Source organism: Schistocerca nitens, chromosome 1 (genome assembly GCF_023898315.1).
Source record: "Schistocerca nitens isolate TAMUIC-IGC-003100 chromosome 1, iqSchNite1.1, whole genome shotgun sequence".
Classification (NCBI taxonomy): Eukaryota; Metazoa; Arthropoda; class Insecta; order Orthoptera; family Acrididae; genus Schistocerca; species Schistocerca nitens.
This window is the reverse complement of record NC_064614.1, coordinates 370716760-370737294: the sequence shown is the minus strand read 5'-3', so window position 1 is coordinate 370737294 and position 20535 is coordinate 370716760. Positions and strand designations below refer to the sequence as shown.

Sequence of the window (20535 nt, the reverse complement as noted above, 5' to 3'; positions counted from 1 at the left end):
AATATGCATATTTGTAACAAGTGATATTCACATGAAACAATTCAACCCTTTCCAAAATCGGTTTAATACATATATTTCTATTTTTGCTTCGTTGAATATACAGATGTCGAGAAGCTCCGTCGAAGACGTGCGCTTGGAATCTGCTGTTTTACATGTTTTGTGACTGTTGTTTATTCACGTGAGAGATTTGGGAGGGATCATTATTTCTGAAAACTCTAATAAAAGTCGTGATAGGTACGTAACACGCTAGTAAATAATTTTTCTCTCTATTGTAGTTACGTCAGAGACGCCTTTTATCAATTTTTAGATTTTGTAAAATTTTACGAGATCCCTGATGTAGATTTAATGTTGAAACATTAGTTTATAGTGGGCCTGTGATTTAATGGAAGAACTAAAACTGTAGCGCCTAATGGAGACGACGAGGGTTTGTTATTTTAGTTGTAGATTGTTCAAAAAAATTCCACTTTATTTTCAGGATCTATGACACGTTAATGTGCAGGGGAGTGTTGGTTTATTTTATGTTAAGAAGCTCATTTCCTGCAAATGTTCCATACATGCTAAATGATATTCAGTGAGATTTCATTATGCACTAGGTCTAATTTGTTTTAAAGATTAATTAGACCTACTCCATTGGCTGTGAAACATTGTCAGTGATCTAGAAGAAGCTGTTAGATTTCTTTCTTTTACTGCAGTTGTGCTATGTATTGGAATGAGTATTCTTTAAACAGAAATGCTTCAGAAAAGAGCAGTTTACAGTACATAGCTGTTTTCATTTCTGTTGTTGTCCTAACGTGTCAGAAAATAGTTCTATGCCATTGGATGTTGCATATGATTAAGACACTGCACATGTATACCGTAAATCATTTGCTTTGATGTTACATTAATAAACCAAAGATTTCTATCTGGTACTGGTTTTCTGGGACTCATGATGCCCGTCAGCCCTGGCAGTATTCCATGTTTTTGCATGTTACAATATGTAAATCATGATTGCGACCTCCTGTTATGATGTGAGATTAATGAAAAATACAACAAATACAATTACATATTTAGAAATTCTTCTGTAGAGTAGGAGGAGCTGTTTGTGTTTGAAGTTAATATTACTGTGTTTTAAGTTTTTCACATCATGAGATAGTTAACTGAAGATTTTTGCTGTGGAATGAGTCACTAATTTTTGCACCACTTCGTGACTGAGGGACCGAGAGTGTTAAATCGTTTCTCCTTCTAATACCAGTATCATATTTATGAATGTCACTGACATTTTCAAACTGTGATTAATTGTTGACAACAAACTTCATAAGCAACTAATTATGCTGCTAGACTTTTGACAGTAGGCCTATCTCAAAATGTTTAAAAAGCTGTCGACAGGAAGTTATAGAGTGGACACTGCACATACTTTCCCTCAGTGACTAGTAACTCCTGAGTATGTTGGAGTAAGACATTAGTGAATGGAATAGGAAAAAGTCTACTTTATCACGTCATTAATGCACAAGTTACAGAACTTAGACCATTTAAGAGCTGTGATGTGGTTTCCTGTTCAGGTTTTTAACAGTATAAGACCTAATAATTTAGTATATTCTGTTCATTTGCAGAGAGGTGTTGTGTTTCATCCTCAGAATTTTTAATAGTACAATTAGTTCCACAGCTGTGTTTACAATTACAATAGAATTTTTTACTAGGTTAACTTGTATTGTGAAGTGATCCCAGAAGATTAAATTCCTAGCATATAAAACACATGAGCGATAATCTTGTGTATTATCAAAAGAAAATTTAAAAGTACAGCAACACTGTGAAGCCTGCTGGATGTGAAAGGAGTTAAGATATGTAGAGACAGTTATTATAAACTCTTCCTATAACTGGAATATGTAATACTATCAACAATGATTACATTACGTTAGATTAGATTCAGGTTTTGTTTTGTAGACCCAAAAATGAGATGATACTCGTTGGTGTGGAACAAATCAGAAAATATAAAACAAAACATTTGAATATAATACTCACTACCCTGATTCTTTGTCAGAAGATTGTCAAAATATGTGAGTGCATTACAGTGAAGTGATTTGTCACAATGAAATTTAAGTTCTGCTCCTGCACTTGCATATTAAGTTATAATTAAAGATCTCTCTCAGCTGACAAATATTATGAAAAAGATGTTGTTGCTTCAGTGACAGTCTGATGCTGAGTATAGCGAATATAGAACCTACTGATACCACTCATCAACTTTAACCCCTGACAGCATCAAAATGGTGGACAGAAACCAACACAGCAAGAATTGTGATTTTTCTAATGGCATCACATTTGTTGGCTGTGAAAACCCAAAACCAAACTGACCTTTCAACCTATTCTAGGCCTCTGGGCTTCACTACAGGCTAGTAAATCTCCAAACTGAGATTTTGTTTTGATGTTTGTTGCCTATGTATGTGAAGTGTTTGTATTTTGTGTGTTGTAGAAAGTCATTTTTGCTTCTTGTGGCAAAATAAATTATCGACAACAAAAGAGTAGTAGTGTGCAAAGTAGCATTTTTGTGTGTATGTCAATGCAGTGAGAGAGAAACATATAGTGCTGATTGAAAATTTGTGCTGGATCTGGGCTTGAACCCAGTCTTCCTGCTTTATTGCAGTCACCTTAATCATTAGACTGGCTGAACTCAGCCCCAGACCTGACTCAAACTTTCATTGTCACTGATGTTTACACCTATGACTTCCAAATACTAGTGTCAACAACAAATTATGTAGGAATAAAGAGACAACTCAATGAAGGACAGAAGCAATGCGCTGTCGACAGATACACAAACAAAAGGTACAGAACTTTGCTTTGTTAGCTTTCAGAATGAAACTCTTTTTTTCAAGCTGTAGGAGAAACACACACACACACACACACACACACACACACACACACACACACACAGATATTCTATTCGAATGAGCACAATGTAGGAAGACAGGTGTGTGCATGTGAGTGAGTTAGTGAGTCTCTCTCTCTCTCTCTCTCTCTCTCTCTCTCTCTCTCTCTCTGTGTGTGTGTGTGTGTGTGTGTGTGTGTGTTTTTCTACCTTTTGGTGTCTTTTTGGGTAAGGTGCAAAAATTTCGCTTAAGCTATTAACATTTATTTTTGTAATTTGAGAAAAATCCTTGCATTGGTCCATGGTGATTATGCCACTACCAGTCTCAGTGACTGGTAACCCCATCGTCGAGGGACCACACCCTATAACCAGGCGAGATCAACCATGGGTAGGTTTCTTTACTGCAGGTTGCCTAGCCTGAATGTGGGTGTCCAGCAGGTTACCAAGCCTTGTTTATGTCTCTTTTGGTTTCCAAGCCCTAATGCAGACTTCTTCAGTCGTTGAATGCTTTAAATTTGTTGCTGACGTTCAAAACTATTGCTTCTGGCTAACTGTATTGCAGCTGGAACTGGAATGGCTGCAATTATCTGTTATTCTGGAACCCAGCGTGTCTCCTTTAGCACGGTTTGCACTCAAATCACTTCATGCCATTACTTCTTCATTGATTTCATCCCCATGAATCCACTCATTTTATTTCAGTGCATTTAATTAATTTCACAGTAGATCTACTCTTGTACTCCACACGCAATTTTTAGTGTCTAGCGGCAGGGGACAGTCCATGTCAAGTGTCCTATGGCTTCCGGATCAACCATGTTCATTTTTGATGAAATTTATACAGTCTGTGCCTAAGGGACCTGCATGAACTTCTGCAAAGTTTCAGGTTCACCTCCAACTTGGTTGAGGTACTAGAACCATTTTGTGAAAACCACTTTTTCGGAGACCAAAAAGTCATGGAGAAATCTTCAAATAATGGAAAATCCAGGATGGAATGAGAAGGAAAGTTGCTACACACCTAGTGGAGATGCTGAGTTGCTGATTGGCACAACAAAGAGACTTTCACATCTAAAGCTTTTGGCCATTTGCCTTCATCAACAATACACACACACACACACACACACACACACACACAACTCACGTACATTGGAGCAGTCTCATGCAACTGAAACCACGCTGCGAGCAGCAGCACCAGTGCATGATGGGAGTGGTGACTGGGTGGAGGTAAGGAGGAAGCTGGGGTGGGGAGGAGGAGGAATAGTATGGTGGGGGTGGTGGGCAGTGAAGTGCTGCAGGGTAGACAGAGGGGGGGGGGGATTAGCGGAAAAGGAGAGAAATAAAAAGACTGAGTGTGGTGATGGAATGACGACTGAGTAGTGCTGGAATAGGAACAGGGAAGTGGCTGAATGGGTGAGGACAGTGACTAACGAAGGTTGAGGCCAGGAGGGTTATGGGACCGTAGGATGTATTGCAAAGGAAAGTTCCCACATGTGCAGTTCAGAAAAGCTGGTGTTGGTGGAAAGGATCCATATGGCACAGGCTGTGAAGGATATCTAGTTTGGCAGTGTGTTCAGCAACAGGATGGTCCACTTGTTTCTTGACCACAGTTTGTCGGTGGCCATTCATGCGGACAGACAGCTTGTTGGTTGTCATGCCTACATAGAATGCAGCACAGTTTTGCAGCTTAGCTTGTAGACCACATGACTGGTTTGACCTGTAGCCCTGCCTTTGATGGGATAGGTGATGTTAGTGACTGGAGTGGGTGGTGGTGGGAGGATGTATGGGACAGGTCTTGCATCTAGGTCTATCAAGGTGTATGAGCCATGAGGCGAGGGATTGGGAACAGGGGTTGTGTAAGGATGGACAAGTATATTGTGTAGGTTCGGTAGACAGCGGAATACCAGTATGTGAGGGGTGGGAAGGATAGTGGGCAGGACATGTCCTGTGTAGGTTCCTAGAAGAGTCAACAAATATATTGCTTCCTCGTGTGTGTTTGAAGATAAAATTAGAGAGATTAGAGGCCACATGGAGGACTATCAGTAATCGTTCTCCCATGAAATATTTGTGACTGGAGTAAGAAAGAGAAGTTACAGCGGTACACAAAGTAAGCTCTGAGTTATTCCATGTCATTCCTCGTTTAGTACATAAGCCAAAATATAAATAAGTAGTTCTAATAGAATGAAATGTGCTCTATTGATGGTGTTAATGAATGTAATGTGGTAGATGTCCATTTTGAGACGTATGATTGTGAATACAGGTATAATTTTTAGCAAATTTACAGTACGGTTGCACAGTAATTAAATGCACAATCTCGGCCCTAATTTGAAAAATATCTAACAGCCAGATAGACAATAGTTTCACAAAAGACCAGGTCCATAGTGCCCTTTCCTCACTATTTATGCCTTGTTAAACTGTGGGGCAAATTTGTCATGGCATGATTTGTTGCCAGTTTGAATTGGGATTATGCCAGAAGCACTGCTTTCTGAACTTTACTTGCATTATTTATGAGTTGTACCACTATGTGCAGAAGCAAGGGCATAGATTAGGAACACTGGCATGCCAAACTTGAAGATTTCTTCATGTAGCAGAGATGCTGAGTCGCAGATAGGCACAACAAAAACACTTTCACAGTTAAAGCTTTTGGCCATCACACACACACACACACACACACACACACACACACACACACACACACACACACCTGCAGTCTCAGGCAACTGAAACTACACTACAAGCAGCAGCAGCAGCAGCAGCAGCAGTGCATGATGGGAGGAGTGACTGGGTGGGGGTAAGGAGGAGGCTGGGGCGGGGAGGAGGGGGCATAGTATGGTGGCAGAGTACTGGGCATTGTGGTAATTGCACCATGAATCAGGTCCAGGAGGGCCCCCCCCAGGGGATCCACAACTCTTTTGTGGATACGTGCGTAGCGAGCACGGGACCCCGAGCTGATGTGGCCTTCCTTCCTTTCCGGGCACATACCTTCCCTTTCCGCATCCTTCCCCATCCCCCCTCTTCGCCTCCCCCCCCCCCTCACCTCTGGCTCTTTCCTTTCCTTTCTCCCCCTCTGGGGGTCTGGTTTGTGCCTACGTCCGGAGACGAACGCTTGTAAATGTACCACATTCTTCGCCTTCCTTGCTTGTAAGTCTTCATCCTTCCTTTGTCCTTCTCTTTTCCTTACCTCTTCTCTCTACCCTTTTCTCCGCTGCGGCGTTTGAGACCTCTTCTTTCCTTTCCCTTTCTCTTTCTTCCTCCCTGTGCGTGTCTGAAGGCCGACCCACGCACTTCCATGCGTAGCCGGTGACGGGGTAACGCGTAATTCCCCGCCCCGGGTAGACAGGTAGGACACTTACGTACCCCCTGGTAACGGCCAGGCCCAGGGAGGGGTGATTACCCGAGCTGATACCTTCCGAAAGTGCCGATTGGTCCCTCCGTCCGTTTGTCGGGAGGTGTGACCTGAGGTGTGAACAATCACCTAAGGCGGGAGTGCCCTCAGAGAGGGCCCCCACGAGGGAGGAGCGCGCCATCGGAGACGCCGGTAATCATGGGGGATTCTTCCACAATGGTTTCCTCACCTTCCACTATGTCTGCTCCAGAAAGGTGTCAACGCAATTGCAGGTCCTGTAAAGTCTTGTTCCAGATTACGGAATGGCACCCTGTTGTTAGAAACAGTCAGTGCCCTCCAGGCACAAAAATTGCTGCGTACCTCACTACTACACACTTTCCCTGTCCGGGTGGAACCGCACCGTACCTTAAATTCCTCGCGTGGAGTCGTTTATACTCGCTCCCTCGATGGACTGTCTGACGAAGAAATTCAGCACTACCTGTCTGACCAGGGCGTAACGGCTGTTCATAGGGTTATGAAAAGGGTTGACACGAACATCATTCCAACCCGCACTGTCTTCTTGACATTTGACAAAGTTCAACTCCCATCGAAAATCAAAGCAGGCTATGAGATAATTTCCGTTCGCCCTTACGTCCCAAACCCTACGCATTGCTATTGGTGCCAGCGGTTCAATCACACCAGCCAGTCCTGTTCTAATCCGGCCAAATGTGTTATGTGTGGCAGGGATGCCCATGAGGGTGCTTGTCCACCTCCATCCCCTCGCTGCATCAACTGTATGGGTGACTACGCCGCTTCCTCTCGAGATTGTCCCGTTTTTAAGGACGAAAAGCTCATCCAGGAAATTAGGGTGAAGGAAAAGGTGTCGACCTTTGCTGCTCGAAAATTATTCGCCAGTCGACAGCCCACCGTGCCTCAGAAAGGAAAATACAGCACTGTCCTTGCTTCTCCTCGGCCAACAAAGGAGGCGGCCACGCAGACTTGCGACCTCACCTTTAGTGCCATGGTCGTCAGATCGGCCAGCGCAAAGATCGCCCGTTCAACCTCACCACTTTCGCCTGCCCACTCTCTGGCTCATCCTTCGTCGAGTTCTGCTAAATCTCGAGCCCAAAAGTCAGACACCAAGACTTCGAAAAAAGAGCATACTCGTGAAGAGTTTTTACGTACGGCAACTTCCCAACCATCGGTTCCTACTTCCTCTAAACATACTTCCAAGAAGGCTACAAAGAAACCCAGTTCCTCTCCTTCTCCGCCAAGGCGTGTCCCATCTACAGCACCACCTGGCGGAAATCGCCCTCGGCCGTCTTCTGTGTCGCCGAGGCGCACTGCTGGCGGCCGATCAACCACCCGGTCGCTGGTGGCAGGAGCTGCTCCTGACCAACCTATGGATCAGGATCTTCTGCCTTCGGCTGAATGCCATTCCATGCTGTCGGTCGCAAGCTCAGAGCAGTCGTTGAGTTGACAGCGACCTTGGTCACATTCCTCCATTTTCTGTTCACCCTATGTCCATTATCCACTGGAATACCCGCGGTATTCGAGCCAATCGGGATGAATTGTCGATCCTCTTACAATCCTACTCGCCGGTCATCTTCTGTCTTCAGGAAACAAAGCTGCGTCCCCATGACCGCTTTATTCTCCCTCATTTTCAGTCCGTCCGATATGATCTCCCCTCTGTTGAAGGCACTCCAGCACATGGAGGACTCATGATTCTTCTCCATGAAACTCTCCATTATCACCCAATCCATTTAAACACTTCCTTCCAAGCTGTCGCCGTCCGTCTTTCCCTTTCCGGATACACGTTCTCTCTTTGTACTGTATACATTCCATCATCCACACCAATGGCACGAGCTGATCCCCTTCATCTTCTTGGTCTGCTTCCACCCCCATATTTGCTGGTTGGGGACTTCAATGCCCACCACCCGCTTTGGGGATCTCCACATCCTTGTCCACGTGGCTCACTATTGCTAGACGTCTTCCACCAAGCAGATCTAGTTTGCCTCAACACTGGGGTCCCTACATTTTTGTCTGCCTCCACGACAAATTTATCTCATTTGGACCTTGCGGTCGGTACTGTTCCGCTAGCTCGGCGTTTCGAATGGTTCGCCCTTGATGATACACACTTGAGTGACCACTTTCCATGTGTCCTTAGACTGCAGCCTCAACAGCCATATATGTGCCCGCGACGCTGGAAGTTTGCCCAAGCCGATTGGACACTTTTTTCGTCTCTAGCGACATTCGATGACCGTCACTTTCCCAGCGTCGACGATGAGGTCACACATGTTACCGACGTTATTCTTACAGCTGCGGAACATTCAATACCACGCACCTCCGAATTGCCCCGGCGCCCCCCAGTTCCTTGGTGGAACGAAGCATGCCGTGATGCACTACGTGAGCGGCGACGTGCTCTCCGCGTTTTCCGCCACCATCCTACTTTGGCCAACTGTATCCGCTATAAGCAGCTCCGAGCGCGATGCCGTCGTGTCATCCGCGATAGCAAGAAGGCAAGCTGGAAATTCTTTATTAGCTCATTTAACACCTTCACTCCCTCCTCGGAAGTTTGGAGTCGGCTTTGACGGTTCTCAGGCGCACCTAGTTTCTCCCCGGTCTCTGGGCTCACTGTCGCGCATGCCACATTCGTGGACCCCGTCGCAATTTCTAACTCGTTGGGTCAGCACTTTGCTGAGATTTCGAGCTCTTCAAATTACCCGCCAGCGTTTCTCCCGAAGAAACGTGCGGCGGAAGTGCGACCTCTTGCTTTCTCCTCTCAAAATCGCGAAAGCTACAATACTGTTTTCTCGTTGCGGGAACTCCAACATGCACTCTCTTCTTCTCGCTCCTCCACCCCAGGACCGGATGGCATCCACGTCCAAATGTTGCTGCATTTATCAACCCATAGTCTGAGTTACCTCCTTCGCCTTTATAATCGAATTTGGACCGACAGTACTTTTCCCAGACGATGGCGGGAAGCTATCGTCGTTCCTGTTCCGAAACCTGGAAAGGACAAACATCTCCCCTCTAGCTATCGCCCCATTTCTCTCACGAGTAGTGTCTGTAAGGTTTTGGAGCGTATGGTGAATTACCGTTTAGCGTGGTGGCTGGAATCCCGCAGTCTTTTAACACCTGCCCAATGCGGATTCCGAAAGCATCGTTCTGCAGTTGACCATCTTGTTGCTCTCTCCATTTATATCATGAACAATTTTCTCCGGCAACGCCAAACGGTAGCCATATTTTTTGATCTGGAGAGAGTATACGGTACCTGTTGGAGGACAGGCATCCTCCGCACACTGTTCTCTTGGGGCTTTCGTGGCCGGCTGCCCCTTTTTCTTCGCGAATTTATGGCAGAGCGCACATTTAGGGTGCGGGTGAACACTACTCTCTCCCGCACTTTCTCCCAAGAAAACGGGGTACCCCAGGGCTCCGTGCTGAGTGTTGTACTGTTTGACATCGCTATAAATCCAATTATGGATTGTCTCCTTCCTGATGTCTCGGGCTCCCTCTTTGTGGACGATTTTGCGATCTACTACAGCTCTCAACGGACCAGCCTTCTTGAACGACGTCTTCAAGGATGTCTCGATCGCCTCCACTCTTGGAGCATCGAAACCGGCTTCCGTTTCTCTCCCAGTAAGACCGTTTGTGTTAATTTTTGGCGACGTAAGGAGTTTCTTCTGCCCTCCTTACATCTAGGTCCTGTCAACCTTCCGTTTTCAGACGTCGCTAAATTCTTGGGTCTTATGTTTGACAGGAAACTGTGCTGGTCCTCCCACGTTTCCTATCTTTCGGCTCGCTGTCTGCGATCGCTTAACACCCTCCGTGTCCTGAATGGTACCTCCTGGGGAGCGGACCGAGTGGTCCTTCTCCGCCTCTATCGCGCCTTAATGCGCTCGAAATTGGATTATGGAAGCATAGTCTACTCCTCTGCTCAGCCGTCTATTCTTCGGCGTCTCGACTCTCTCCACCACCGTGGATTACGTTTAGTGTCTGGAGCTTTTTACACTAGCCCTGTGGAAAGCCTTTATGCTGAGACTGCTGAACCTCCGCTGTCCAATCGGCGAGCAGTCCTTCTGAGTCGTTACGCTAGCCGTCTGTCTTCCATGCCTGCTAATCCAGCCCATGACCTTTTTTTCGACGCCTCCTTTGATGTAGAGTATGCAGGCCGCTCCTCCTCCCTACTACCCCCGGGAGTCCGCTTCCGTCAACTGCTCCATTCTCTTTCCTTCCGCTTTCCTAAAACCTTCTTGACAACGTGGGGTACAGCACCGCCATGGCTCCGTACCCGGATCTGCCTGCTCCGTGACCTTTGTCGATTTCCCAAGGATGGTACCCCTACACTTGTTTATCGTCGGGCATTTGCTGCTCTATGTGCACAAATGACGGACGCCACATTTATTTACACCGACGGCTCGAAAACATCGTTAGGTGTAGGGAGTGCCTATATTGTTGGCGACACCCCAAATCAATTTCGGCTTCCCGACCAGTGTTCGGTGTATACTGCGGAGCTTTACGCTGTTCTCCAGGCTGTCCACTACATCCGCCGCCATCGGCGGATACAGTACGTTATCTGCTCAGATTCTCTCAGCTCTCTCCTCAGTCTCCAAGCTCTTTATCCTGTGCACCCTCTGGTGCACCGGATTCAGGACTGTCTGCGCTTGCTCCACCTGGGGGGCGTCTCAGTGGCGTTCCTCTGGCTCCCGGGACACGTTGGTATCTATGGAAATGAGGCGGCCGATATTGCAGCCAAGGCTGCAGTCTCTCTTCCTCGGCCAGCTATTCCATCGATTCCTTTCTGCGATCTACAGAGCGTTTTATGTCGTCGTGTTGTTCATTTATGGCACGCGCATTGGTCAACACTTCCCAATAATAAATTGCGGGAAGTGAAAGCTCTTCCTTGCGCTTGGACTTCTTCCTCCCGAACGCGTCGTCAGGAGGAGGTAATTTTAACTAGACTCCGGATAGGGCACTGTCTTTTTAGCCATCGACATCTTTTAAGCGGCGATCCTCCCCCACTCTGTCCCCACTGCTCTCAGCTGTGGACGGTAAGACACCTTTTCATTGAATGCCCCTATTTTAATCCGTTACGCGCCCGTCTACAGCTATCGCCTGATCTATCGTCGATTTTAGCAGATGACACGCGCTCAGCCGACCGCGTTCTCCAGTTTATTAGTGCTAGTGAAATGACGTCAGTCATTTGAAGCTTTTTTTGGGGACAACGAACCCCTTTCTGTAGTGGATTTTTAAGCCTTCCTTCTGCTTTTAGTTTCTCCAATTTTATGACTTTGTTCCCATTGCTGCTGGTTTTCAATTTCGGTTTTTTTACTGTTTCCTAAGTCACGGGCTGGGCGGTAATGACCATAGCAGTTTTGCGCCCTAAAAAAAAAAAAAAAAAAAAAAAAAAAAAGGTCCAGGAGGGCAAAGGTGGTGTACTGGTTTTTCATCAGTTGACAGTCTGTGGAAGAAGGTAGCCCATACTGCCTGCTTCATTTTCAACAAATCTTCAGTATTATTTCTAATGGCCATCCCATAATACTGCTGTAGTTCACCAATCATTTTTTTGTCAGCCTGCCTCTTATAGTTTTACAGAAAGTTTCTTGTCGCTTAAACTTCGTTTCAACTTCCTTAACCTGGTGCCCATCCTCTTCTGAACATGACCTTTATAACACAGCAATTCACAGCCTTCTATATAAGAAATTACCGATTTTATTAGATCTGGAAGTAATGCACATAAAAATTTTGACATTTTCAACCAGTGTAGATCATATTTAAAAAAATAAAATAAAATAATTCCCATGTGAATTTATAGATGACAATATATCATTTTATTTGGAAAATTGCAAATTTTACGAGATAAAAATCCTATAATGTGAAAAAAAGATTTCCGTTCTAACTCCCCTTAATGTCTAAGAAGTAGATGGCAAGATGAGGTGATCTCAAACTGCAGAGAGATGGGTATCACTGTATGAAAGGAAGTGGTGCAAAGTGGGACGAAGTGGACGCTTGTAATGAGACTGGTACAAGATCGTCATCTCCCAAAGATGCTGACAAACTGAGTGAATGAGTGTACATACTACTCATCTTGGTAGTCTTCTTCTCTTGCCCTTCCAGGTTTGTTTTACTTTTGTTGATATTCAGCTTGTCTGCCCTAACCTCTTTTCAAGCCATTGTCCATCCCATTCAACTGGTCTTCCATGTCATTTGCTGACTGATAAGAACTCAGTCATCAACAGACTTCAAAGGTTTTATTTCATCTGTTTGAACTTAAATTCCCTTTCAAAATTTTTCTTTGGTTTTATTTATTGTTCATCTGAGCATCGAGTAAAGATTGAATAACACAGCGAATAGCATACAATTTTGTCAGACTCTCTTCTTAACTATTGCCTCTTGTTCATGTCCTTCAACACTACAGTCTGATTTCTGTACAGGTTGTAGATAACCATTTGCTTCCAGTATTTTATTCGTACCATCTCACCCCCTCCCCCTCCCCTGCAGATCCCAAGAAGTCTTAAATGCAGTTTGCAGTGTTGAGTAATGAGTGAGCAAATAACTGAACAAATCTGCATTTTGATTGAAGACTGTATGGAATCTGAACTGTGTGTCATTGCTGGTGAATGTCAGTCACTCGCTTCAGATTCCAGCTAACAGTAGCTTGTGCTAGCCTCGCTGTGCATTCAGGCAGCTTGACACCTTTCACTGCTGGATAGCAGTGGAGTGGCATAGTTTTCACAGGATCAGGGGACTTAAATTCATCACATTTAAATCAGTTTCCGTGAAATACTTATAAATTATATATTCAAACCTTCCTTGTGAATCTGCTTAGCTATTAGTGAAACCCATATCAGAATCTGTACAGTAGTTCCTAAGATTGGCCTGAAAATAGAGACAGAAATTGGGGCAGTATACGTCAGTTTATGTACACATAGGCAGATCAATAGACAGATCCCTGTGTATTATAAAAATGTGTGTGCGTGCACTTGTTATCCTAAACCACTGGACCGATTTCATCCAGATGTGGTACACATATACCTTACCGTCAGCCAACGAGTGCTGTGGGAATAAGAACCACCTACCTATAAAAGGGGTAGGGGTTTGGATGAAAAAGAAATTTGTCTGCGCCACATGAATTACCTGACTTTATTCACCCAGTATTTGAGAATGAGATTACTTGGCGACTTGCAACAAACTTTACAAGTAATTTCAAGCATTTACAATTTTTTTTTCTTTCTGACAGTTACTACAGAATGGTGAAAGGAAAGACATTTATTGCTTACCACTTTTCCACTGTGCAAGCAGTAAAATTACCGAATCTACATCTACATGGTTACTCTGCAATTCACACTTAAGTGCCTGGCAGAGGGTTCATCGAACCATTTTCATACTACTTCTCTACCATTCCACTCTTGAATGGCGCGTGGGAAAAAGGAACACATAAATCTTTCCGTTCGAGCTCTGCTTTCTCTTATTTTATTATGATGATCAATTCTTCCCCCGTAGATGGATGTCAACAAAATATTTTTACATTCGAAAGAGAAAGTTGGTGATTGAAATTTCGTAAATAGATCTTGCCGCAAAGAAAACCGCCTTTGTTTCAATGAATGCCACCCCAACTCGCTTATCATATCAGTGACACTCTCACCTCTATTGCGCGATAACACAAAACGAGCTGCCCTTCTTTGCACTTTTTCGATGTCCTCCATCAATCCTACCTGGTAACGATCCCATACTGCTCAGCAATATTCCAACAGCGAACGGACAAGTGTAATGTAGGCTGTCTCTTTAGTGGGTTTGTCACATCTTCTAAGTGTTCTGCCAACAAAGTGCAGTATTTGTTTCACCTTCCCCACAATGTTATCTGTGTGGTCTTTCCCATTTAAGCTGCTCGTAATTGTAATTCTTAGGTATTTAGTCGAATTGACTGCCCCTAGATTTGTGCGCATTATCGTATACCCAAAATTTATTGGATCTTTTAGTATCCATGTGGATGACCTCACACTTTTCTTTGTTTAGTGCTAATTGCCACTTTTCGCACCATACAGAAATTCTCTCTAGAACATTTTGTAATTGGAATTGATCATCTGATGATTTTACTAGACAGTAAATTACAGCGTCATCTACAAACAATCTAAGGGGGCTGCTCAGATTATCACCTAGATCATTTATATAAATCAAGAACAGCAGAGGCCCTATGACACTACCTTGCGGAACGCCAGATATCACATCTTGTTCTACTCGATGATTTACCGTCTATCACTACGAATTGTGACCTCTCTGAGAGGAAATCGTGAATCCAGTCACACAACTGAGACGATACTCCAATTGCACGCAATTTGATTAATAGTCGCTTGTGAGGAACGGTGTCAAAAGCCTTCTGGAAATCTAGGAATATGGAATCGATCTGAGATCCCTTGTTGACAGCACTCATTACTTCATGGGAATAAAGAGCTAGCTGTGTTGCACAAGAATGATATTTTCTGAATCCGTGTTGGTTATGCATCAATAAGTCATTATCGTCGAGGTGATTCATAATGTTAGAGTCCATTATGTGCTCGAAAATCCTACTGCAAATTGAGGTCAGTGATATGGGTCTGTAATTCAATGGGTACTCTGAGAGGAATCTGACTGGTATACCATCTGGACCGGAAGACTTACCTTTCTTAATTGATTTGAGTTGTTTCGCAATACCTAAGATATCTACTTTTATGTCACTCATGCTAACAGCTATTGTGGTTTTGAATTCTGGAATATTTACTTCGTCTTCTTTCGTGAAGGAATTACGGAAAACTGTATTTAGTAACTTTGCTATAGTGACACCATCATTGGTAACATTTCCATCGCTATCGCACAGTGACGGTATTGACTTTTTTTTCCTACTGGCGTACTTTACATACGACCAGAATCTCTTTGGGTTTTCTACCATATTTTGAGACAATATTTCATTGTGGAAACTATTAAAAGCATCTCGCATTTTCGTCCACACTAAATTTAGAGCTTTCGTGAAACTTAGCCAGTCTTGGGGATTTTGCGTTCTTCTAAATTTGGCATGCTTTTTTCGTTGCTTGTGCAACAGTGTTCTGACATGTTTTGTGTACCATGGTGGATCATTCCCGTCTCCTATTAACTTATGCTGTATGAATCTATCTGTTGCTGTTGATACTGTATCTTTGAATTTGAGCCATATCTGGTGAACACTTACATAATTAGCTTGGAAGGAATTGAGACTCCCTCTTAGGAAGGCATGACATTATAATTTATGACTTTTTTACTATTTACTGTGTTTGTGATACATTTAGGAGGCAGTTTGCACATATTCAACTGAACATAATTGCAAAATTGTCATTGTACATCACATATTTCAGGAGATATGACCTGATAAACAGTGAGATGCGTGAAAAACTGCTGCATCATACATGACATTTAAATTTATTACTTCTTTGCTAGTAACTCTATTTGTAATAAATTTTGCAGATACTATCCACGTATGTCACTGAATGCATCAGCAATATTATCATTGTACGATACATATAAGATGTCATAAACATTAAGCAAAAGGATAGATGCTGCATGGTACAGGCAGGGATGAACATTTGTTAATAAATACTTGGGCAACACTGTGTTTCTCTGCTAGTAGAAGATAAAATGTTAATAAATAGAGAAAAAGATCCAATATTGTTTGATTATGGAAGTGTGGACCAGCCACTGGACTTTTACCAGTAAAGTATCTATGAGTATCATGGTGGAATGACTAGGAGCCAGGCCCATATTAATTGGAGAATCCTGAAGAATTGTTATGTATGCGAAAACTAATGTTCAACAGTCACCTTTCTAATTTCAGTTAAAAGTGTGTGTGTGTGTGTGTGTGTGTGTGAGAGAGAGAGAGAGAGAGAGAGAGAGAGAGAGAGAGAGAAAGAGAGAGAGAGAGAGAGGGGGGGGGGGGGGAGTCAAAGAAGTGCTGCACACTTATTTGTGGGTTTCTTCAGTCAGTGAGAGCATCACAGAAATGTGCACCAAACCGCACTGCGAATGAGGGGGGGGGGGGGGGGGAATAATTTGCGTGTTGTGGTGAATGGACAGACATTAAGGAAATTGGTCACGTATATTACTCAGGTCATAAGAGATTTTACATAAATATAACTAATGAAAAGGACTAATTCTGTAGCACATTCAAATTTAATACCCTTCTGTCAGAACTTGGTGACATTGTCTGCCCAGGGGCCCACAGCTCTTTTGTGGGTACGTGTGTGGCATGCACAGGTCCCCGAGCTACTGCAACATCTCTCCTTTTCCAGGCTGCTTTACCTCCCCTTCCTTCTCCCTCCCTTTCCTCATTCCTTTCCCTTTACCCGCTCCTTTCCCTCTCTTGGTGTTCTTATTTACGTCATCCCAGCTGTTCTCCTGACTTTATTTCGTCCTGCAGTTCTGGTTTGTTTCATTTTCCTCTACCTTTTTGGCTCCCCCCCCCCCCCCCCCCCCTTAGAGGTTCGACCTTCATCTTTAAATCTGAAATCTGTAATGTGAGCCGTATAGGGAAGAATTCATTCCCTAGCGTCTTTTGCACGGGTTCCTCTCCCCTCACCTTCCCCCTCTGCAGGTCCGGGAGGGTGGGGGGGGGGGGGGGAGCAAGCAGTAAAGGAAACAAAAGAAAAGTTCAGAGTAGGTATTAAAATCCAGGGAGAAGAAATAAAAACTTTGAGGTTCGCCGATGACATTGTAATTCTGTCAGAGACAGCAAAGGACTTGGAAGAGCAGTTGAACGGAATGGTCAGTGTCTTGAAAGGAGGATATAAGATGAACATCAACAAAAGTAAAATGAGGATAATGGAATGTAGTCGAATTAAGTCGGGTGGTGCTGAGGGAATTAGATTAGGAAATGAGACACTTAAAGTAGTAAAGGAGTTTTGCTATTTGGGGAGCAAAATAAGTGATGATGGTCGAAGTAGAGAGGATATAAAATGTAGACTGGCAATGGCAAGGAAAGCGTTTCTGAAGAAGAGAAATTTGTTAACATCGAGTATAGATTTAAGTGTCAGGAAGTCGTTTCTGAAAGTATTTGTATGGAGTGTAGCCATGTATGGAAGTGAAACATGGACGATAAATAGTAGTCTGGACAAGAAGAGAATAGAAGCTTTCGAAATGTGGTGCTACAGAAGAATGCTGAAGATTAGATGGGTAGATCACATAACTGATGAGGAAGAGGAGGTATTGATTAGAATTGGGGAGAAGAGGAGTTTGTGGCACAACTTGACAAGAAGAAGGGACCAATTGGTAGGACATGTTTTGAGGCATCAAGGGATCACAAATTTAGCATTGGAGGGCAGCGTGAAGGCTAAAAATCGTAGAGGGAGACCAAGAGATGAATACACTAAGCAGATTCAGATGGATGTAGGCTGCAGTAGGTACTGGGAGATGAAGAAGCTTGCACAGGATAGAGTAGCATGCACAAGTGCATCAAACCAGTCTCAGCACTGAAGACCACAACAACAACAAGAACCTGGACTGACTGGCCGACACTGACGCTAAGAGGAAATTTGAGCACCTACATCCTGTGGCTATTACCTCCTCTTACACTGCCAATATGAGAACAGTTGTTGCCCAGTTCCTCGCATTCCTGTCGCCTCTCAGAACCAGAAGACTAGACCTGCCCCCTTGATGGTGGGGGGCACGTCCCTCCCTGTTGCTCCCGCACCACCTACTTCGGGAACAACACCTCCCCAACCATTGGGGATACCAGTCCCCACTTCTGAGCCGGAGAAGCGTAAGTCTTCATTGGCTCCTCTCACTGGGCAGGGGTCCCTTGGGTCACTCCTTTCCCCGGTTTCTGCTAGTGGGAAAGATGACAACCGCCAGTGGCTGAAGAGCCCAAAAGCAGCTCGTAGGTCTTCACGCTCATCCTCAGTACCGGAGACTGAATCAGTGAAGTCTTCCCGGCCAGGTAAACCCAAGGAGCAGCGAGAGAAATCCAAAAAAGAGGTCCTCAAGACCACGGGAATTGCGGTTCCATCCTCCCCCTCCCACATGGCGACTCCTGTCCCTTCTCCTCAAGGAACTGCTCCTCCTCTTCTCTGACTCATCTTGGGAATGAGACTCCTTCTCGGAACACCCTTTCCTGGTGTTCTCAAGATAGGAAGCCTGCAACCTTGGGTCAAACGAGGGACCCCACATTACAAAGACCCCAAAGTCACTCACTCTCTGTCTAATCTGGACTTCACTGCCATCTATTCCCTTGCATCTCTCCAGGGGGAGGAGAAGCAGAAGAAGCAGCTGCTTAAGTCCAAGGATGGGGCTCCCTGGCGTTGTGGGGGGAGGAGGGGGGGGGTGGTGTGTGGGGGAGGGGCAGCTTTGCCACTTCCTCGTCACTCTGAATCAGACCCAGTTATTATGGATGAAACCCAACCTCGTCGGTGACGACCATTGGCCGCTGACCTGGTGACATGATCTCCCCTCGACTTCTTTTATGGCTAACTTGGACTCTTGCCACAAAATAATCCAATGGAATCGCAATGAATATTAACATCACCTATTGGAAATACAACAACTTGTTTCCTCTTATTCTGCGTTCTGTCTTGCTCTTCAAGAAATACACTTCTGTGATCCAACATTTCGTGGTTACTGGGCATTCTGTGGGAACTGTGCCGGTGCCAAGATGGCATGTGGAGATGTATGCACTTTGGTTCGCACCAATTTCATTAGTGATGGGATCCCCCTTTGTATCAACCTGGAAGCAATAGTGGTACAAGTGTTAACAACCAAAGAAATTCACCATTTGCAATGTCTTGCCCCCCCAACCCCCCCCCCCCCCCCAGATATCTCCTCCTTGGGGATGTAAGTGCACATCACTCCCCCCTGTTGGGGAGGACCACTTCAAGTGGTAAGGGTCTTTTAATTCACCAACTTATTACAGACTTTGATTTGTGTCTGCTCAATGACGGTTCTCTACACATTTCTGTGCTGCTCATGGCACCTTTTATGCTATTGATGTCACATTTTCCTTCCCTGCTCTCATGGCTTCAGTACACTGGTCTCCGCTTGATGATCTTTGTGACAGTGACCACTTTTTGATGATTCTGTTATTCTCCTGCTGCCTTATGGCAGACAGGCCTCCACATTTGGCATTCCGCAGAGCCAGTCGGCCTGTATATACGTCTGCTGTGCTCTTCGATAACTCTCTCTTGGATTGAATTGATGTGATCATGCAAGACGTCTCTGACACTATTCTTCATGTCACTGGCACTGCTGTCCCCCTTTCCACAGGACCCCCTCATTGTTAACAGTTACTGTGATGGATCAAGGATGTAGCAGTCACCATTCATGACTGCCAATAGGCGCTACAACAATTTAAATGACACCCTTCACAGACCAACTTTATCGCTTTAAAGCATCTCTGTACTAAAGTTCTCTATCTTATTTAGCATAGTGAAAAGTAATGCTGGGAGTGCTGTGTTTCTCCCTGGGGATGTATGCCTTTTCCTCTCAGGTTTGGTGTAAGCTCTATAGTGTTATGGGCTGCCAGTAATATTCAGCTGTCCAGGGTGTTATGCTCCAGGTCGTCATGTGTATTGACCCATCAATCCTTGCAGAACACCTCACTACATGCTTTGCAAAAGGATTGGTGTCCTCTTCCTATTCTGCTACCTTTTGCAGAAATGATGCGTTGAAGAAGCTCCCCTCTGTTTCAGTGCCCCGCCAAGCTGAAGCCTGTGGTGAATCCTTCACTTAATGGGAATTCTTACGGGCTCTTACCTCTTCACATGACATAGTCCCAGGCGCAGATTCTATCCACAGCCAGATGATCCAACACTTGGACGTTACCCAGAGGCAACATCTACTCAGGGTCTTCAACCACATTTGTCTCATAGGTGCCTTCTACCTGCAATAGTGAGACAGCATAGTCATCCCCATCCTTAAGCCCAGAAAGAACCCAACGTCTCTCGACTGCTATCACCCTACTATCCTGATGAACGTACTTTGTAAACTGCTTGAGCGGATGGTTAGCTTCTGATTATGTTGGGTATTTGAAGCTGGAGGCCTGTTCTCCCCATATCAGTGTGGCTCCCAGGAAGGACGATCTCCAACAGACCACTTTATCTCAGATCGGAAACAGCTATCCAACAGGCTTTCTCTGAATGCCAACACCTTGTTGCAGCGTTCTTTGACCTACATAATGCATATGACATGGCTTGGTGCCATCACAGTTTAGTTACTTTCCATGATTGGGACTTTTGTGGTTCCCTTTTGATTTTCACCCATGATCTTTTATCCCACCAGCTCTTCGAGTTAGAGTTGGCTCTTCAGTCAGCACCGCTCAGATCTAGGAGAACGTATTTCACATGGTTCTGTGTTAGGTGCCACACTCTTCCTTGTCGGAGTCAATAGG

At 44.6% G+C, this 20535-nt stretch overlaps 1 protein-coding gene across 2 annotated transcripts in view; it reads left to right on the top strand.

Moving 5' to 3' along the window:
- LOC126248884 (uncharacterized) overlaps positions 1–20535 on the top strand; it is a 122185-nt gene that overhangs the window by 274 nt on the left and 101376 nt on the right. The window contains exon 2 of one of the 2 annotated variants that reach the window (XM_049950346.1): positions 104–234. The exons of the other annotated variant lie outside the window; for it this stretch is intronic. The gene's annotated coding sequence lies outside the window, so the exon portion shown is untranslated. The remainder of the gene's footprint in view (positions 1–103; positions 235–20535) is intronic. 2 annotated transcript variants of the gene reach the window in all.